Here is a 21172-nt window from a genome sequence, read left to right on the forward strand (position 1 = left end):
AGCAGAAAAAAGTAAATAAAAAATCATTGTAACCCTCCAAGGCAGGGGTGTCAAACTCAAATACACAGAGGGCCAAAATAAAATAGTAGGTGCAAGTCAAGGGCCGGACTGGTTTAATGTTTATTGCAAAACTTATTTAAATGAACTTATTGCACATATTGAACATTGAATTAGCAAAGCTTAAGTTATTGCCTATAAACATTTAAAAAATGAAAAAATATGTTGAATTCATTTCTTATTGCTCAATCTGCAGCTTATCTAATGAATGAGCTTTACTAATTTCTTATGAAAATATTTTTCTACAGGCCAACAAATTTGGCAAAAAAAAATCTGCAAAGAAAAACCAAAAATGCCCTGTGGTAGCAAGAAAAAGTGCAAAAAGGAAACATATTTTAGCTCAGTCGGCTGCTCTGTGATGCACACTAGTCTAAGATAGATACTCAGCATCTCATCTTGGATGTAAGTTCATCAATGTTTGGGGTCAGGCTCTGAGCTGTGAAGGTGTTCATCAGTAAGACGACTCCTGTGAGATGTTTTGTTTAACTTCTTCAAAGAGAACAGTTGTTCACGCAGGTAGTTTGGCAGCACGGAAAATGGCTCAAGTTTTCTCGCAGCATCTGCGTGTCCCACAGGCGCAGCTTGGTTTTAAAAGCCTTCACTGCAGCGTACATGTCTGTGATCACACGGCCCCGCCTCTGAAGCTGCAGGTTGAGCGCATTGAGATGGCTCGTGATGTCACACAGAAACGCTTCTTCACACAGAAACTTTTTTATCACGGAGCTCTGTTGTGTCTTTCCCTTTGCTCTCCATGAACTGACAGATCTCCTCACGCAACTCGAAACACCTTTACAGCACTTCTCCCTGGCTCAGCCATCGCACCCCTGTGTGATGGAGCAAGTCACCATATTCTGAACCCAACTCCTCCAGAAAAGACTTGAACTGGCGCTGATTTAAACCTATGGCTCTTATGAAGTTAACTGCTCATGTTATGGTGCTCATCACATGTTCCATTTCCAAGGCTTTGCCACACAGTGATTCCTGGTGTGTGATGCAGTGATCAGCTGTCAGCTCACCTGTGCTGTTTTCCTCCCGCATCCTCTCCCGGATTCTGCCCACTAATTCACTCTTTTGCCTGCACTTCGCGGGCGCTCAATCCGTCGTCAGTCCTACACGTTTATCCAAAGGCAGCCTCGTTTCATTTACACATCTGGATACCTCTTCAAAGAGATCTTTTCCCGTAGTTGTGCCATGCATTGATCTTAATCCCAAAAGTTCCTCTGTTGCGCACATGCATATACTCTGCCTCCCACCTGTCTTGAACCCCCCTGTTTTCAAAGTCCACCTTTCGTTTAGCCATTTTTGGGGAGAGGGATAGCTGAAAGTTGACTGCAGGTGACTAGCTTCATAAGGCTGATGATGAGTGGAGAACGGTAACGGCTCTCGCGTGAGGGCCCTCGATTGACATGCAGTGCATTGTGGGACTTGTAGTTTTAGTGGTGCGTGCAAAATACCGTCGGGCCAGCTCTATAAATAATTTGATATTATCTCGCGGGCCAAAGATAATGTCACCGCGGGCCGAATTTGGCCCGCGGGCCTCGAGTTTGACACATATGCTCCAAGGTGTGTAGAGCAGCGCTAAAGACTGTTTAAACTGCAGCTGTGATACTTCAGTGTGATGCTTACTGGTTGATCTCACACAGCAGCACCATGAGACTCTTTTTTAGTCTCTGCGTCTGTCTGCCTCTCACTCTGTCCACCTCTGTGGTGTTGATTTGGGACTACATGTCCTCTAATTAGCCCCGCTTGCTCAGATGTGGATGCATTAAACAGTGGATCTTCTTCAAAGCCCCCTTCTTTGAACCAGAGTAAATGATCAGTGGACCGAGCTGAAAGCCAGGGGTTGATCCAGCAGAGTAACCAGGCACGCAATTAGCATCAGACAAAGTTCCCAAGAAATCAGCGACATTCAGTTCATTAGCATGCCTCCTCGCTTTGCAGGGACAGAAAAATACACACAGCTTTATTAGCAACCAAAGCTCTCATAGAGGGTCACTGAGAAACTTGATACCATTATTACAAAATGACAACTCCTCCTGTGCATATCACTCTCAGCAGGGCTGACATTTTCAGGCTCACCCTCGTTCAAGTCCAGGAGTGCAGAAAATGTTGTCAGTTAAGTAAGAAGGCGTTGAGGTAACAGTAAACACTTCTCTGGAAACGCAGCCCACCTTTGCCTGTGAAGTCTGGAGGGCTCTGAGGGCGTGTTTCTGTCAAATGTGAGTTAAAGCAAAGCAGTTGGAACGATGCGTACTGCGTGGCTGAATGGAAAGAAAAGGTTTGAAGGCCATGCAGCTCATGAAACTACATCAGCCCTCAGTTGCTAAGTGACGGGATTTCAAACCCTAGACAGAGGAGGTGGACAAATAGCAATATATTTAATGCAACAGCATTTCACCATCATGGAAAACTTCATTCTCTAGAGATTATCCGTTTCCAAGAGGAGAATAACTTTGGGTTTTAGCCTAATGATTAAAATGTTTTTAAGTTGTTTCTTTCTCCATTCATTTTAAAACACAATAAACATCCATACTTATCCCACAAGTTATCCCGTTTTCATACAACTAGAACCACTTTATGTTGATAAAATTGAATGTTTGCAACCCCATGAGGCTCAATAGGAATGACTGCAGGTTTTCTTTGTTGGTTAAAGTGGAATAAACCTCATTTCACTCCAGTTAGCATTAATTGGGGGATTGCAGGAAAGAAAACTTCATAAAAAACAAGAACATTTTGTTATAGGTCACGTAGGCATAAAATGTTAAAATGTTAGATTTCTTCATGTTAACATTGAAATAAAACAGTTTGTACAACACCTGCAGTTCCTTAATTGGCCACTTGAGACTGACTCCAAAAGTGAATCTGATAAAGTTGAATGACTTCAAATCAGACTAATCTTTGTACACCCTGTTATAAAATACTGTTTAGGACTATGTAGCGGTTTTTGTAACCCATCGCATATATTGGCATTCATTTCAGCAACATTAAGAGGATGGCATCGTAACTATAGGCTCGCTGTCTCCTGAGCTAACGCAAAATCGTGAATATAGGCAACACTGGTTTAAGAGATGCAGTCTGTTTTTTGGGGGCTTCAAAAGGGAAAAGGTTTAATCTGTCATCTCTTTCAGCAATGTGCCGTTTTTGTGCAGATGTGTAGCTCATTCTGGTACTTTTTTTTTTTTATACAGGTTGCTTAGCACCGCTGGAGTGACTGCTTGTTGCAGCAGCTCTCTCTTCATTGTTCTTTTTTCATATCTGTTTAGTTATCTTTGTATTTGGAGCCTGTCGTGTCTTTTAAGGACTCATTTGTTGGCCATGGACACCAAACTGGCTCCGTTTGCAGTGGTGTTTTTACTATTTTTGTTCCTGTGTGTGTCCGGAGATCCTACATGTAACCATGGTCACATTGTATACATACGAGGTCAGCTGTTAGCAGCTGTGGCATGTCCATGCTAAATGATGCTAGCCCCGATGTTCCCTGTGAGCTGAGGAGAGGGAGGCAAGGATGACGTGCTGGTACTGAGGTGCAAGCTAAAAAAGACGACATCAACCTGTCCTTCCACCCACCGTTATGTGGAATGTAAGATCTATCTACGATAAGGTGGACGAGCTATCCCAGCACCAGAGAGAATACTGGCAGAGTAGCATCATGCTAACAGAGCTAACACCGGACACGAACACCACATTGGAAGGATTACACCTGCTGTGGGCGGACAGGATACAGGAGAGTGGGACTGAACGGGCTGGTGAAGAAGGCCAGCTCAGTCCTAGACCCTGTGGAGGTTTTGGCTGACAGGAGGATTATGGCCAAGCTGTCGTCTCTGATGGACATTTTTGTTCTATATATATTCTTGTTGAAATTCTTGTACTGTACACCTTTTTGTTTGCTGCTGTAACTCAATGAATTTCCCACTTGTGGGATGGATAAAGGAGTGTTTTATCTTATCTCGTCTTATCTTTCACCATCCTGCCAGCTATACGCTCAGTATTTGAGTGTACACAGAGTTGGTACGAGTGGATCCACCAATTTGCAGACTTGCACCCACCTCATCTTAAAATGAGGAGTCTTTGCAATCAAACCTACACTCCACAAGGTTTATTTATTTTACAGTGTAACACTATTTTCTTTAAATGAGGGAGAAACCTGATAAAAGTGGCGCAACTTGACTGGTCTACCTCGGTTTGAACAGACCATACTTTTTTGCAGGGAAGCAGCTGCTTGTTTCTAAGAGCGCCATCTTCTGCGTGAAACATCATAACACAATAAAGTACCCCTCTATGCATTTATGCTGGGATTTTTAGGACTCAGCTCACTTTTTAGATGACCAAAAGGTGTTAAAACTGCATCATATACACAAAATTTTAGGGCAAAACTTCAGGCCTCAAAACAAAATACAACAAACATTTTTTAATCACTATTTTCACTTCTCTCATTCAGATGATAATTTATTTCATAGTCAGCACTTGTAATATCAAACCAGGGTATTATTGATGAGGGTAGAGGAAGTGAACCTTGTGTTGCATTATGCAGTTGTTTTGATGTTTAATAATAGGTAAATAACAACAAGAACAACAAAGAAAAACCTATAACATGTCAGTGTTAACAAAATCTTAAATATAATTTGTCATGTCATGAAGTGCAACAGATTGCAATGAATACTGACACATGTTGAGCTCTGTGGAACAACAGAAAAATGAATCCATCTGAGGGATTAAAGGGAAATAAAAGAAGAAGGGTGAATAGGTTAAAATAAAACTTGACCTACTAATCTGTAATACCTGCTGAGCTCTGTAACGGCAGCTCAGCTTCATACAGCCAAAAAGAGAAGAGACCAAAAAAAAACACAAATCAGCCTTGAACTCTGATTTATTAATTACCTTTTAATGAGAGAGTGTCCGGGTTGTGCAAATGGTGCCAGACGAAAGAACTTTCAGTGAATCCATTGTCCTTGGGAAGCGCTCGATCTTTTAGAGTGATTGGCTGAGCATTAATTATTCAGCAAAGAGCCCAAACTAACGGGCCCCTCCCAGCAGCAGTCTGGCAGTGCACAGAAGACGGGTGGAGCACACCTCCAGCATGCATGCCATCACATCCATAAATGCATGATACTCTTATCTAACCCGCTCTTAAGTGCAGCTCTGACTCTATACATCTGCAGTAATCCAGCATCTGTGGGGCGTTAAAGAACGAGACCTGTCTCTGTCTCTTTGATCTGTTCCAGTTCGGGCAGCGCTCCTCACAGTCTTCACACATACACTCCAATTTCTGTTTGCAAAATTGAGCAATAAAACTCATCCAATTTGGCTAACACTTAGTCATATGCAATTTTGTGAAAACAAGCACCATGTCTCCCATTTTGAGGTGACTTGTCACACTGAGAACTCTCTTCTCACACGTTTCCACTACACACTCGCAACATTTTAACACTTAAACATGATTTGATGACTAACCCTTGTGCTGTTTTTTTTGCAGTCGTGCACCTGTCACATTTTTTGTAGGGTAATGTAGGAAGAAAGTGTGTAGGAGTGAGTGAACAAACACGGCTCATGTCAGATGCTCTGTTGAATTAACACCTTTCAAGAGACAAAAAGGAGCGCTGCCGTCATGGAAGGTCATACATGCACTCATGCTTCAAAATGCTTCATTCATAATTGAATGCATATCATGCCAGCTGGTGAGAAAAGTTGTCACAAATTTGCAAAACTGAGCTTTCTGAAAGCAAAGAGTTTCTTTTTCTGCCTTTTGCTAGCTGCTCCATCAAGGACAAACTGATCTCCATAGCAATGTTCTCTCACAATACCTCTTTTATCTGTAAAGGTATCAGTGCGTCATCTCTCCTACCTCTCTCTCCTTGTTGATTGTCAAACTGAAGAATAAACACAGATCAGTGTATTTATAACCGAGAGATGTAGGGTGGACGTCAAAGGCATCAAAGTTCAAAGCAAACGCCTTAAAAGGACATTATTCTCTCTTAAAGCAGCTTTCTACTTGCCTCTGAATCTTCTAAAAGTTACTACAAAGTTTCGAAAAAGCCACACTGAGGGAAGGAGTCCGTCACAGAGACCCAGTTTGAAGTCTCAGTCACACAGTCCACATGTATGCCAAATCTGGAGCTTTAATCTACTGCGTAATAATTTAAAAGTCCCTTTACAGCGACAGAGAGAGAGAGAGAGAGAGAGAGAGAGAGAGAGAGAGAGAGAGAGAGAGAGCATGTTCTTCATTTCAACGGAGAGTGTGAGTGCATGTGTGTGTGTGGGAGACAGAGAGGGTGAGACCAACCAGCAGACAGACGGATAGAGAAAGACAGCAAGGCCTGATGGGATGCCGTATATAGCTAACAACTGTGTGAGGGAAGAGGTCCCATCATGCATACAGAACAAGTCTCCTTCATTAACTATCCAACAGACCTCTGCTTTTTTTCTTTTCTACGCACACAAAGACTCGTTCCTACAGTTTCTCACTTCAGTCGGTGCTGCAACATCATCACATGAAAATATCTGCTTTGTTAGTGTGTATTTTAAGAACTGATAAAGATTAAATCTGTGAAACGACATCATTTCCTTCTCACAATACATCTTCTGACATGACTACACCGAGCAGCAACCACTACAGCTGAGTGTTTTACACCACATCTTTATCTCAACAAGTAACTCTATAGATAAAATCCACATCATGAGGCCAGCATCAGTAAATCAGTCATATGATGCTCCAAATGCCTCCAGACCTGAGTCATCATCCAGCTCTGCTTTGGTCCGTGTCCTCTTTGTGCCCTTTTGGAGCCGGGTCAACATAACTGTCTTATTTTCTCAGGAACACTGAAGAGACGTAGGAGTTTGTCATAAATTGACGTTACTCCCCCGAGAAAAGAGATGACGATGATACATGATGCACAAACAGAAGTGAGCATCATGTGGAGCACCATGGGTAATGGACTTGAGGTGCTATTATGAATCAGCAAGATAAACTATAGTTAGGAGAGGACAGGAAGGGGTACGCCAAAGGGTCCGCCAAAGAAGTCCCAATACGCCAAGTGGTTAAATTTAGAAGTGGCGAAAAGCATGTCTGAGGGTACCGGCGCACTTCAAGCACCTAGAGTATTTTGGACTCACTTTCAGATGCACCATCCATTCTTATATACAAGCTGTTTTCGAAACCCCTTACTATACTAGTAGTATGTACTGATTTTCGGCAAGATCAAAATCTGCAGGATGCCAAAGCTACCCAGATGTCGTACTGATTCAGGAAGAATTCTCAGTCTGCATAGGACCAGTCTCCCTTTCGTACTGTTTCCCACAATGCACCACGCTAACGTTCTCCTGCTTTTTCCATATATGACGGGTGGCACTCAGTTTTTAGCTGCATTAGCGCCACCTACTGTGTTGGAGTTGTATTAGACGTTTAACGGTCCGTTACATTTACAGTGAAGTAATATGAAATAAACGCTGGGGAATCTTGTAACTTCCAATAATTACAGTCAATAAAAATCTCACAGGTGACTGTTCATGTCTGTGAAAGTTATTCATTTCCATGTAAGCCACTTCTTAACTTCTTAAATCAGTGGATGCTACAGAAGCAGTTTCGCTGTCAGCTTGGCCGTTGTTGACTTGCTTTCTAAAATCGAAAAAAACAGCGACGCCTGACTCAGCATCCTGCAAAACAGATTGAACAGCCACACAACATACTACCTATAGACACAGTATGCAGTACACATAGTACATCATGCATACTACATTCCTGGGTAGTATGTAGCAGGTGATTTCGAAATCAGCCGCCATCTTGTATTTCTGTGGCCTTTGTCTGCTGATGTGTTTACATTAATAGCTGGTGTCTCACTTGCTGGTAATATGGATGCTGGGAGTCACATTAAGGGAATATAAGGCTTTTGCAGACGTACACTACCAGTCAAAAGTTTGGACACACCTTCTCATTCAATGGTTTTTATTTATTTTAATTATTTTCAACATTGTAGATTAATACTGAAGACATCAAAACTATGAAATAATCTGGTTTTACCATAATCTGGAGCACAACAGTAGTCAAAATGAGCTATCCATTGTTTACTAACCCTACCTCTGAACAACACAACTGATGGTCTCAAACACATTAAGAAGGCGAGTCATTCTACAAATGAACTCTTGACAAGGCTCATGTTAATTAGAAACCATTCCAGGAGACCACTTCATGAAGCAGACTGAGAGAATACCAAGAGTGTGCAAAGCTGTCATGAAGGAAAAAGGGGGCTACTTTACAGAATCTAAAATATAAAACATATTCTGCTTTGTTTAACACTTTTTTGTTCATTTAATAATTCCATATATGTTCTTTCATAGTTCTGATGTCTTTGGTATTAATCTACAGTGTTTCAAGTAATTGAAATAAATACAAACCCTTGATGAGAAGGTGTTTCCAAACTTTTTGACTGGTAGTGTACATTAAGGTCAGATGTTGAGCAACAACAGTCAGGAGCGGTGGTTGCAGCCAGGTTGTGTCACTTTGTTCCCTCAAAGCTCTGCTTAGATTTGAGAAAGAAGCTCACATATCTAAATCTTCCGTCTGTATAATCTGGGATGTCACATTTCTTTCTAACTGAACAGAGTGTACCATCAGAGGGAAAGGCATCACACATCGGATAACAAACAGGTGATGAATGCAAACTGCAGTGCATAAGAACCAGTGCAGGGCTCAGTGCTTAGCAACAAATGCATTGAAAAGCAGACATCTCACACCTTCAACAGAAGCACAGCTGTTAATGTGAAAGTCTTCCTCATCCTAACCTCGGTGCTAATTAAACTACCTGCAGTCCTCCACACTCCTCCTGTACGCTGAGCTGTTACAGTGAACCAAAGCAGTGCGGGATGATGATTGGCGGGGCAGATTAACGTGACTGGCAGTGGCTACAAACATACCCAGCGGCGTGCCGTCACCGCCTACGCCTGGACAGCCATTTGCCCTGATCTCCTACCCAGCGTCAGGTCTGCCGCTGTTTACACGTCAGACTCTATTTACTCAGCGAAGCCTTGCCGTCTGTTTGAGGCGGATCAGCTGCAGAGGCCTCCTGCAACCTTACACTCTGCACAATGGGATTCAACAGGAGGAACAGGAAGGCCCCGAGTCAACCTGCAGGTTTTTGTTAAACAGGAACAAAAAGTAAAGATGTTGAAACACGTCATGATGTATCACCTTTGACAGCGAGAACAGAGCAGTTAGAGTCATGCACACATGGATCAGTCGTGTTAGCGATGCTCTGACGCCCTTTTTTTGCATCGCTGCCTCAAAACTAACAAGCTAGCACGCAAGGGGTTACTGAGCAATAAGGGTTCATGGTCGAGCAGGTTTCTGAAATCAATCAGTTTCACAGACCGGACGGATCTGAATGAAAACAGGCCGTGGTGATGAGCGATGATGTTTCCATGACAACAGGCAGGCTGAGCGTGCAGCCTGGCTTTGGTATCTTCAGGCGTGCGGCAGGCGGCACCCAGACGGTTTGGGTTTTTAACCTCTTAAGTGGAAGAAAGCAAGCTGCAGTCTCAGATGGGTTCATGAGAGGATGGGGGGGATGCGTGGGTGAGTGGGTGAGGGTGAGGTGTAGGGGGGTGGGAGGGGTGGAGGGACTTCAGAGTCAGGCATCAGTTAAACCTCTGTCTCGGAGCGCAGACATGGGAAATGAAAAAGGTGGTGGGTGTTATTTTATTTATTTATCTTTTTGTTACCATCCAAATCCAGCAATGGCCAACTACAGAGATATGAGAGGGACAAACAAACAGGTTAACATATTGGAGAACACAAACACCTGCAGACACATACACAGAAAACACCATATATCATCTCAGGCTGTCCTTTAAACATACAGGAAACCCTGCATCTCACTCAGACAGGCACACACACACCGGCAGCCTCTGTTAGAAACACACTGCGTGCAGATTAGAGAGGCAGCACTGAGAGTGAGGAGAGAACAGGATGACTACAACAATAGAAACAGCGTGGGGAGTGCAGAGAAACACGCCTGCTAACGCTCACTGCTGGCACACGCACACTCATAGATGAGCTGTTTAAAGGACGAGAGGAGTCTTTTGGGTTTTCAGCTCACCTGATCTGACGTCTCTCTTTAAGCTGTCGATGGAGCTTTTCATGTTTGGAACAATTGTCGTATTAGTTGGGATGGGCTGTGATGAATGTGGTAAACAATAGAGGTAATCAGGGAGAGGACTGCTGCTGTTTGGTGAAACCTCGTCCAAAAAAAGAGACCACATTTCCCATCAACCCTCTCTCTCCTGATGCAAAGAAGGGGTCCTTCACTGATTTCACTGTGTTTCATGAAACATGGGTATGTTTTTTGATCCTCTCTCTCTTTCCTGAGTGTTTTGATTTCCCAATCCCAAACTCTGCACGGACACACTAGTCAGTATCTACTGCCTACTACATTCGTAGGTAGTATGTAGCAGGCCGTTTCGAAAACAGCCATAGGCTTTGAGACGGTATGGTTGCTGATGCTCGAGCACAAGCACAGGAGGGCAACATGGACATGATGTGCAACTACTCCTATCGCTGCCTTGTATAATCAATATAAATTATATAGAATAACCGTATTGGTCCAATTACAAGATGAATTTCTTCCCTTCAAGTCAGTACACGTTCATGACCGGGCAGCAAAACACCTGATTTAGTAACTGATTTTTTTTTACCCACACCTGTACTGGTGTAAAAGGGTGGGGTAACGATCTGCAGGAGCTGAATATGTGTGAGTGAATCCACAGCGTGCAAGCACGTAGGGTCACAGAGTCATGAATCAAAGTTATGCATGTGTCGTATTAAAAGGTGATGACATTTGTACTAGGGTCAGGCCTCATCGTGCTCAGGCATACTCGGGCCTGGAGCAATGTGAGTGGAGGTCAGCAGAGGACTGGGGAGGGGGGACAATCCTGCCTCGGCACGGTACAGGACAGGCAGGTTTAGTGTGAGTGCGCCCCTCGTATCTTCATTAATGTGTCGCTTTCTCTATAAACTTTGAAAGTATTTCTTACGTTGCAGCTACAGCAGAGAGAAATCCTCCTTAAGAAAGCAGCACATATCTTTAAGTGAACATTTCCAAAGTCTGACACACGTCATAGTTAAGATTGATTTAATGAATTACAGCCTGTCTATGAGTGGTCTCTGATTTCAACATGATTATAACTGTCTGTTAAATGTGATCCATTTTTATTCACCTCCTCTGACTTTAATGTCATTTCTGCTATCAAAGACCACTTCACAGTTAGAACTGTCGTCTCAGTGCTGTCAAAGTCAAAGGTGAACTTTTAAGAGGACTGAGCTTTCAGTGGAACGGGTTCACAAGCTGAAATCATACCTTTCATTTCCATGGAGGATAATTCCACTTTACATCGCTAACGCCTTGTCAGGGGGCGGATTAGTGCCCTGAAGGGACTGCTTTTAAACACACACACACACACACACACACACACACACACACACACACGCGCACACACACACGCGCACACACACACGCGCACACACACACGCGCACACACACAGGACTTCTCTGTTTGGATTTGTATTAAATGTTGGACTCAAATGAAGCTGGATTTTCATAAAAGGAGAACATGGAAGTATCAGCAGGAGCATCATGTCTGTGCGTGCTGCCACCGTGACAACATGGCAGCAGGTGGAGCATCTTCGCCATCAGGGCCTGAGCCTCACATGCAGACAACAGCCAGGCACTTATAGAAACAGATGCTTGTGTGTGGTCCTGGTGGCAGGAAATGTGGCGTGACTTCATTTGTGTGTGTGCTCACACTGGGGGCGATCAGTACAGGGAAACAGAAGCATGCGTGTTGTAAACACAAGCATTCAGCTCCATCGACTGCCTTCTGTCAGTGATGCTAACTCAATATTTACCTCGGATACGTCTCTGCTAGTTCCTCTGTCAGCGGGCGAGGAGCCAAAAATATTTCTAAGAAATTATCCAGGAGATTTGGCAGAAAGGTACAGGAAGCACTGATCGATAAGAAGTAAGTGCTCTGTTTTAAGCTGTGGCTATGATGTAATACTCTGATATAATTATAACTTCTATTGTATCTGTTGTATTATATTAAGTCTCTAATGGTATCGTGTAATGATGAAGTATACATCCTGTATCACTGTGGCTTACAGACAAAGCCCTGCTGTCATCCTGCCTGAAAGTCTCCTGATGGACTTTGAGAGGAGGGCAAAAGGAGGGATAACTGATACAAGGCAAGGTCAATGTCATACCAAACTCTCTACACACACACACACACACACACACACACACACACACACACACACACACACACACACACACACACACACACACACACACACACACACACACACACACACACACACACACACACACACACATCTCAGACAAACTTCTCTACTTTTGTTAAAAGTCAAGATTGGAGAAAAACTCTAGAGAGGAAACAGTTCGATATTTATTACATCAACAGGCCTCTCTGAATGAGATCTAAAACTTGTTTTTTCAGCCGGATCGAGGAACTAGTAGGCAAATCTAAAAACCTACAAATATCTTTGTAATTTAAAGAAGGCTATAGCAGCATCATCTCCTAAGTAATTTATGATGTTTATATTTACATTGAATCTAAAATGTAGGTACAAATGTATATATATATATGTTTTTACAACAAAGGATAAAGTATGCAATTTTAGAACAGTCAAAGTTTTTATTGGAAGGCATCTTGCGGCCCTCCTCCTCCCCCACAGTATCTAGTTTGGAGAATATCCTAAAAGAGAGTCAGGTGAGTCAATTTATTTCTACGTTGAGCAGACGGACGTGTGTTTTCAGGGTAATTTTTCACTAATTTATTTCAGGTAAAAGTATAATTCCTGCATAAGCACATAAAAGCATTTCAGGTCTGTCAAAACAACTAAACTATTTGGTGGTGCCACAAATTAAAGACCCTTCTTTTTGACTCAGGAGACTGTTTGTTTCACAGCATTCAATGCTGATATACACTACCAGTCAAAAGTTTGGAAACACCTTCTCATTAAAGGGTTTGAATTTATCTTAATTATTGTAAACACTGTAGATTAATACCAACGACATCAAAACTATGAAAGAACATATATGGAATTATCGAATGTACAAAAAAGTGTTAAACAAAGCAGAATATGTTTTTTTTTTTCCTTCATGACAGCTTTGCACACTCTTGGTATTCTCTCAGTCTGCTTCATGAAGTGGTCTCCTGGAATGGTTTCTAATTAACATGAGCCTTGTCAAGAGTTCATTTGTAGAATGACTTGCCTTCTTAATGTGTTTGAGACCATCAGTTGTGTTGTTCAGAGGTAGGGTTAGTAAACAATGGATAGCTCTATTTGACTACTGTTGTAATCCAGATTATGGTAAAACCAGATTATTTCATAGTTTTGATGTCTTCAGTGTTAATCTACAATGTTGAAAATAATTAAAATAAATAAAAAACATGGAATGAGAAGGTGTGTCCAAACTTTTGACTGGTAGTGTAAATTCAACCAAACCTGGAGCCAATGCACCAGCTGGGCGTACGCATGTGTGTAACTTCACGTCTGGCTCAGAGCTGAAAGTTCAGGCGAGATAATGTAATCGGACACTGAGCAAATGGATTTTAAAGTTGCGATTTCTCTGTAATAATCCCTGATTGAGCGAATAAAAGAGCTCTCCCACCGCATACGACATGTGGGACAGAACCAGGCCTCTGATTCCCGCCCTGCAGGTGTTGATTGTTGTTTTATGTAAACGAGTCTCTCAGCTCTGAGCTGTCAGTGCCATTCAGTCCTGGGAAAACGAGGAAATTCTCTCCAAATATGTCAGTGATTATGCTGCTTTGGGTTACAGGCTCTCTCATTTCCCTGTGCAAAGCGTCTGTTTGCTTGTGCTCATGTTGTTTAGCTTCATAATGAGGATGTTTTTATGTTCTGCGATCATCTCTGTGAGTTTCCTTCCTTCTGGGTTGCGTTACCCGAACCTGTGAGTATTTTGATTGGAGAGGAGAGTGGATAGAAATGTGTTACTTGGCAACACTCCGTGATCTGTGCATGGTTAGACCGGGCGCAGCTACAACCGGCCTCTGTCTGGCTCGGTGTACTCGGTGTGAGTTCAAGTCAAAGAGCTGGATGGAGCTACACAACAGACGTCAGCTGGTGTTTTAAGCCCCAGGATATTTTTCTAAACTTGTCCGAGTGTACTCTTGTGTCTAAAGCTAACAAGGATTTTCTCTGTTTGGTTTTATTCTGGTTTGAAATTAAGTGCATCAATAAATCTATTAGATTAGGAAAAGAAGTCACCTGTTTTGTGTATGTTCACTTAATTCAGCTTTGACTTTTTATCTTTTATAGAATTCAAATGATTGTCTCCTGTGTGCACACTTTGACCCATCTTTCCTCTGTTATCATTCAAGTGAACTCTGCTGTTATTCATCGCCTACCTGTCTTCGTCGTGCAGTCGTGAAATATATTTCAAAGTGAGTTCATGCTGATTGATATGATAAGCGGCATCTGTATATTTCACAACCTGCTCTTACACCAGATATCAGAGACATTCACACTTGTCTTATTTTCCCCCCGCCCCCTTAAAAGAACAGCGTATGATAGGGAGTCATAATCTCTCAACACTGCTTCCCTTCCTCAAACAACCCCATCTCATAAAAAAGATCATCATTTAGTTTCTGTTCAAACAGCAACCTGTAGACAATGAAGAGGAGGAGTGATGTAACCACTGCAGAAATGAACCTAGTGTTGTTTCTGGTGCCAAATAATATTGAGCTCTCTTTCTAGCCGCGGGTGGTTTGAAAGGTCTGCTGCATTTGACGGTTTCGACACAGATTTTAAGAAATGCACTGTGTGATAGTTGCATGAACACTTTAATGGTAAAAGTACATGTGGTCGTATAAGGCTGCTTTGTAGGGGTGGAAACCTACAGGTGATGTCACAAATGGCCACACCCACAGAAGTCAGTTGATCCAGAAAGTAGCGGCACTTTTCTTCAATTTCCTTTTTAATCCCTCAGTCCAACCTGACAAGATTAAACATTTAAGCTTCATCATGTGTGTTTGCATCACTGAACTGCCATCATGCAAAATGTGTGTCACCATTCACATGACATGACATCTAGGCCAGTGGTCATTCACTCCTGTAACACGTCGGCCTGTCAGCGAGCTATCGTTTCTGTCAGTTATTCAGAATTCAAAGAATGTGACGTCCGCAGAGGAGCTCAGACGTCACAGAAAATGAGGATTCTTTGAAAAGAAAGGGGAGCTGCTTCTATTTCAACATTACCCAGAATTCAACAGTATGGAGCCTGAGGAGGGCTTAGCAAAAATCAACGTCCTTGACGGACAGCGAGGCTGTGAGATGAAATGTGGTTGGTCTTTAGAGATAACTGTTGCAGACGTAGGCGTTCTTTAACATGTTGATGTAAAGCTCATTCAACAGACAGAGATTTACAGAGACAGAAAACACACATCTGATCCTCCAACTGGATGTCAAATCTCAGCATGTGTGCTTCTAACTTGCATCTAATCTTAAGAATACACTGTAACTTATTTGTCACCGTTGTGCCTCATATGAAAAAGGACTGAGAGCAATGCCACATGTGGCTCTTTAAGTTGACATTTCTACATGTATTCTCAGCATGCTGAACTGCTCTGAGTCTGGGAATAATAAAAGAGCAACACATTTTCTTTACTGTTTCATAAAGTTGAAATGTCTGCATGCAGGTTGGAGGATAAAGAAGCTCTGAACTGAGTCTTGATTGGTGTCGAGCTCGCTATGATTGCTGAAGTGACGTTTCTGGAGCTCTGACACAATAAAAAAAATCCCCTGCAGCTGGAAAACCGGTGTGACACAGAAATATAGGGTGTATGTGTAAAATAAACAGCATCACAGTGCAACAAATGTAGGATAGAGCCTTTGTTTGGTACAGGCCTCCACATCTAAAATACACTGCAGCTATGAATATCCATCCTGGCAGAGTGTTAACACCTTGTTTGCTTGTGACAAGTGGAATAATCTGCTGTTGTTTTAAGGTGATGATTAAACCTGTCTCCAAATCAAGAGTCAAAGAAAGGATTTATGCACTGTGATATGAAGCAAAGTGTAAAATGAAAAGTTGTAAAATATATTTCACATCACTGCAGGATCTCATTTAGTAAAGGAGAGCGAGTTCATGTGCCTATAAACAAACTTATAAATGACTTTTCATACTTTTTCTGGGGGGTTTGGGGACCAAAGATCCAGCTCACACACGCTTTATACAGAGTGTGTTTTTGTGAATGAAAGGGAGGCAAGACGTGAGGTGTGAGTGTGGGTTTATTGTGTATGTTTGGAGAGCTCCAGACGCAGCGCTGCGCCCTTACCCGCGCCGCCCTGGAGGAGTACGGATCCTCGAATAGATTCCAGACCACCGGCTGCCACTTCTTCCACTGGCTGACATTCACGTCCGCAGCCACATCCTCAATGCCGAGCCGCTTCCCAATCTCGTCATCATCCTCCCCGTTGTCCACGTTGAGCTCGAACACGTCCAGAGCCTCCTCTGCGTCCCGGTGCTGCCGGTATGTCATCCAGCAGCAGGGCTCCACGTCCGTCTCATCGATGCCCCAGAAGGAGAGCTCCTCCTCGAACAGCGGTCCGCAAACATCCGCCGGGCAGTGGAGTTTCCCGGTTCGGTAGTAGTTGAGCACGTAGGCGAAGACGCCCGGGTGGCGGTCGAAAAAGTACTCGTTGGTCCGCGCGTTGTACTCGATGAAGCCGGGGACTTGTTGCAGCTGATCCAGAACGGAGTCAATGTCCGAGTCGGAGGCAAGCAGGGCCAGTCGCGTCCCCGGCAGGGTCTTCAGGGTGGTCTTGTAGGTCTCGTGCCTGGTGCCCCCGACGTTGAGGATTATCCTCTCGTTGTCGTCAAACTTACCCATCGCTCTGTATCAGACATGACTTGATGAAAAGCGGGGGAAGTTGGCGAGTGCAGTCCGGAATAACGGCGAGCCCGACGCGCACACACCCACAGTCCTGTTCAAAGAAGCTTCGGGATTCTGATGCGCAGCATCTCCAGTTTCACTCATCCGACGCTTTCTTTGCTAATCAGAGATCCAGGGAGGGTGTCCATCGTTGTTTCCGTGGTTTTGAAGAAGGTGGACGTGGTCTATTTGTATTCCACAATCCTCTCAGACAGTCAGCGCTCAGTGTTGAATGATCTCAAACGGTGGCTCCAAACAGACTGCGCTCGCTGTTGCTGCTGCCGTTGCGCGTCTCCAGCGTCCCTGCCCTCTCCAAGACGCACAACCGGCCGTCAGCGTCAGGAGCGTTTCTCCAAAATATGTAACACTCCCTTCAAAGAATTAATGTCTGCTCTTCTCTCATCACTCACTCAGGAGAGTCACCTTTCACACACTAGCTCACTTAATGCTGTTTGTTTGTTCAGGAGAATCTGACAGGTTGGCTTCAGGGAAATTTAACACTCCTGCTTTTCCAATTTGGCTCAACAAACAACCTGAAGAGAACATGTTGTTTTTCTTCTGTGAAGCTCATTAACATCACTAGAGTAGACAATATTTAAGTGCTGATTTGGATTTAATTTCATCTGAACAGCTTGTTTGAATAAATCAACAGTTGAAGAAATTAAAAGCAGGGATACCAAAAATGTTTCATCTCTGGAGTGAGGCCTTTCATCTCTCAGCGATCACATGTATACTTTTATCTTTAAATTAAAGTGAGTTATGATTTCTACCTAGCATTAATCAAAGGTTGAATTCAATTTCTTCAGGTCTTAAAAAGTTAAAGAGCACCAAATCCATAAAGAGGTTGTCATATCTTTAGCCTTGCTGGAGCCCGAATATATGTATTTTTCATAACTTTGACATGTCTCATTTCCCGAAATCAATAGTATGATCATAAATTGCGTGATGAAACTAAATCCAGAAGGTTTGCACATATACGGTTTATTACTGTCATTACATTAAGATGGAGACTAGTCATTCTAAGATGCCATTTGTGGGTGTTTCATGTAGAAAGTCAGGTGATGCAGAATGATAACTATGATGAAGTCACAATTTCTTGTCCATAAATGGAGATCGTTGGCAGCCACTGATAGCAACAATACAAGACTTCTAGAGACTCTACCTGACCCACATACAAAAAGGCACAAAAAGACTTCAGTAGCACACTTCCCTCTGCAGGTAAAACATGGCGGCTGACTAACTCAGTGTTTACTATTTATCTTTAATCTCACGTGCAATGGAGGCAGGCAGATTCATTAATTCATGAGCATATTAGATGATAATTCACAGAAGTTTCTCTTGTCTGTGAAATCATTACGTCATAAATTAAGTGTGTGATGTAGCAGTCTTATGGAATCATCTATAATGTGTGTGTTCAGAGGATTATGATGGAAAGAATCAGTCAAAACTGTCCTTACATGTGTGTAGTCTCCCACGGTTTTAAAATGTGTTCAGATCTAAAAGTTGTCCTGACTTCACTGGAATATTTTGGTCCAATCTCCACCCCTGAAAATAATCTAACTGCAGTTGGTTTGTGCTATTCAGAGCTGCACAAATGTCAGATTTTGGCCACTTTTAGCTGTCTGAATGCAGACACATGGATCCACAAATGCCTCAGGAGAAATCATGCAACTATTGATTGAAGCATTTACTCTGTTTTTTATCCAAACACATAAATAAGCTCTGATACAAGTACGAAATGTCACAGCGATATTAAAAACTCTGTGCACTCTTGAAACTGAAAGGTTTTGTGGATAAAAGCAGAGAGCAGCTGTCTATTCTGACAGTCGACTCTTCACAGAGTACGAGGAGGAACGAGTGACATCTTCAGGGAATGTGAGCACAACTCAGTCATGGAGGAGACTCTGCTCTGCTGTAATTACACACATCATCCCTGATGGAAGACTCTGTGAAGCTGCAACCTCTGACTAACCCAAGCACTCATTTCATGTCTCCATCAGATCTGGAGAGAAACAGTTCTCTCTCTGCTTCCCTTTACAATTTAAAGGCAGAAAGTGGGGTTATTTGTTGTTGTTGTTGTTTATGAAACAATCATTTTGATTTCAGTATGAAGGCTGACATGTTGTGTCTCAGACTGTAATGGCTCTTCATCTTTTCACACTGAATGAAACAAAACATGCAAAGGGAACTTACTTGACTAAACTCCCAGCTGGTTTAAAGTTAATTAATTCATCCATCTTTTAATTGGTTTGAACTCTACAGACACTTACAGAGACTTTCACGTATACTGCTGTTCCCCTATAACACCACCCGAGAGGTTTTCACTGTAAATGCTGCACAGGGAGATCAACCATGTGCCACCAAGATCTTAAAAGCTACTTATGTGGATACTGTTTTAAAGACAGAGTTGATGCACCATGTGATTCTAAAGACAGTTTGTCAAAAACATATCCGGTCCGTCTCCAATCCGTCACGGCACCAGATCTGATAAGTTCCTATTCTAGTCAATGTGTTAACTTCCACTGGATCCACTCAGTTGCCGGCAGGTCAGAACACAACGGATCAGAGACACAAGACTTCTATTTTTGCCGGATGCCAGAGCACGACGCATCAATCTCAACAGAGCAGATGGAAATCAGGTTTCACCAAACCAAAATGAAAACATCCGGCTAATGTTCAGAATGAAACACTCTGTGTTATCATCAGATCGTATTTCACTTAACTACAACAACAAACCGTCATGATGAGCGGAGCCAGGCCTGGAGTCAACAGGTCAGAGGGTTTTCAGAGGACCATAAAGACAACATGGATGAGGAGAATCCTTGATTGAGTAATTACTGCGGGAAAACCTCGGTCCCATGACTCCAGCTGTCCGGCGGTCCTGCTCCATGCTGCAATCTGAAAACATGACCGGTGGGTGTTGACAGACGAGAGAGCACAGAGCCAGACTACAGCGGATCGAAGACAGACTGGACATGGATCTGGTTGAGGTCCTGCATTAGCCAGCCACGCACAACTACTAGAACCACACTTGAACACACTTTTTGGTACACTCTAAAAATTATAGACTATCATAATAAAGAAAGCATGAGATTTTACCAGCAACATCTGCTGTCATGTTCATTTTTACAAACACCAATATCAAGCATCAACATCTGGACTGGAAGGCAGAGAGGAGACAGGAGAGCACAGTTTGTTTGAGCTCTCTGAGAAAAATGTCTCAAACTCACTCACCAAAGTTACCTCAACCCTTGCGAGTCACTTTTGAATAAGTTATTACAGCCAAGTTCTCCTTCTGTCAGGGTCGGACTTTCTGGGTAAAAAGCTGAGTGGATATTCAAACCTCACCCTGAAGCGTCTCTGTTAAGTGTTCTGCATTAGCCAGCCACGCACAACTACTAGAACCACACTTGAACACACTTTTTGGTACACTCTAAAAATTATAGACTATCATAATAAAGAAAGCATGAGATTTTACCAGCAACATCTGCTGTCATGTTCATTTTTACAAACACCAATATCAAGCATCAACATCTGGACTGGAAGGCAGAGAGGAGACAGGAGAGCACAGTTTGTTTGAGCTCTCTGAGAAAAATGTCTCAAACTCACTCACCAAAGTTACCTCAACCCTTGCGAGTCACTTTTGAATAAGTTATTACAGCCAAGTTCTCCTTCTGTCAGGGTCGGACTTTCTGGGTAAAAAGCTGAGTGGATATTCAAACCTCACCCTGAAGCGTCTCTGTTAAGTGTTCTGCTGTTAAAGTTTGTCAGTGAGAAGTAAGTTGTCAAGCTGGAGGAGGTTTTTCTCTTTTGATAGTTTCCTTTTGACTTAATGTTTTGTCCTCATAGCTGATACCGGAGCAGGATTCACAAAAAGTTGAATCATTGTTTTAGACTGAGAAACTCCACAACCAATTTGACACTGCTGACTCTGTGTCCCTGTCTTTAGCTGTGTTAAATTACCTTTAGACAAGTCCACTAATCAAAATTTGGGAATTAGTCCCTTTGGATCATCCCTTCTAGCAATGGCATGATATTCAATACATTCCTTTATTTGCGGCAGAGTTCAAACAATGATAATCAGAACTCTGCCTCTGTCCATGGTTCTGAAATGTGCACCAACATGCATGTAAACAGCTGGCACTTTATT

At 42.8% G+C, this 21172-nt stretch overlaps 1 protein-coding gene across 2 annotated transcripts in view; it reads right to left on the reverse strand.

Moving 5' to 3' along the window:
• Positions 1 to 21172, reverse strand: part of kcnc2 (potassium voltage-gated channel, Shaw-related subfamily, member 2) — a 122501-nt gene that overhangs the window by 95535 nt on the left and 5794 nt on the right. The gene's annotated exons all lie outside the window — the stretch shown is intronic.

Source organism: Notolabrus celidotus, chromosome 21, assembly GCF_009762535.1.
Source record: "Notolabrus celidotus isolate fNotCel1 chromosome 21, fNotCel1.pri, whole genome shotgun sequence".
NCBI classification, from domain to species: Eukaryota; Metazoa; Chordata; class Actinopteri; order Labriformes; family Labridae; genus Notolabrus; species Notolabrus celidotus.